Source organism: Grammomys surdaster, unplaced genomic scaffold (genome assembly GCF_004785775.1).
Source record: "Grammomys surdaster isolate TR1022 unplaced genomic scaffold, NIH_TR_1.0 352, whole genome shotgun sequence".
Lineage (NCBI taxonomy): Eukaryota > Metazoa > Chordata > Mammalia > Rodentia > Muridae > Grammomys > Grammomys surdaster.
In genome coordinates, this window is record NW_021604771.1 from 762,814 (window position 1) to 763,412 (window position 599).

General features: G+C 46.2%; 1 protein-coding gene across 1 annotated transcript in view; it reads left to right on the forward strand.

Moving 5' to 3' along the window:
- Positions 1–599, forward strand: part of Fam71e2 (family with sequence similarity 71 member E2) — a 9,992-nt gene that overhangs the window by 1,313 nt on the left and 8,080 nt on the right. The window lies entirely within an intron of this gene.

The following is a 599-nucleotide window of genomic DNA, read 5'->3' on the forward strand; positions in this document are numbered from 1 at the left end:
AGAGAGAGAGAGAGAGAGAGAGAGAGAGAGAGAGAGAGAGAGAGAGAAACTATGAGAATCTGAGTTCAATTCCTCATAACCCACATAAAAATGCTGAGTATTGCCAGGCAGTGGTGATACACACCTCTAATCCCAGAACTTCGGAGGCAGAGGCAAGTAGATTGCTGAGTTCCAGGCCAGCCTGGTTTTACAGACCAAGTTCAAGGACAGTCAAGGCTACACAGAAAAACCTTGTCTTGAAAAACAAAAAAAATAAACCCCAAACCAAAACAAACCGTTGGGTATCTGGCACGTGCTTATGATCCCAGTGCTGCTGAGAAAGACAGGTAGATTCCAGCCCAGTGAGGAAACTCTGTCTCAGAAGGAAACAAAAACAAACAAACAAACAAACAAAAAGGCAGACAGTTTCTGAGGAACAACATCTGAGCTTGTCCTCTGGCCTCCACATGCACAGACTTGCATACACACACAGACACACATAGGCCAGAAAAAGTGGCCAGGAACCCAGGCACAGTGAGTGGTACAAGACTTGGGAAATAAAGACAGGAGGCTCCTGCCCCTGGTGGCCTTTAGGGTGAATAGCATGAATGAGGTGGACA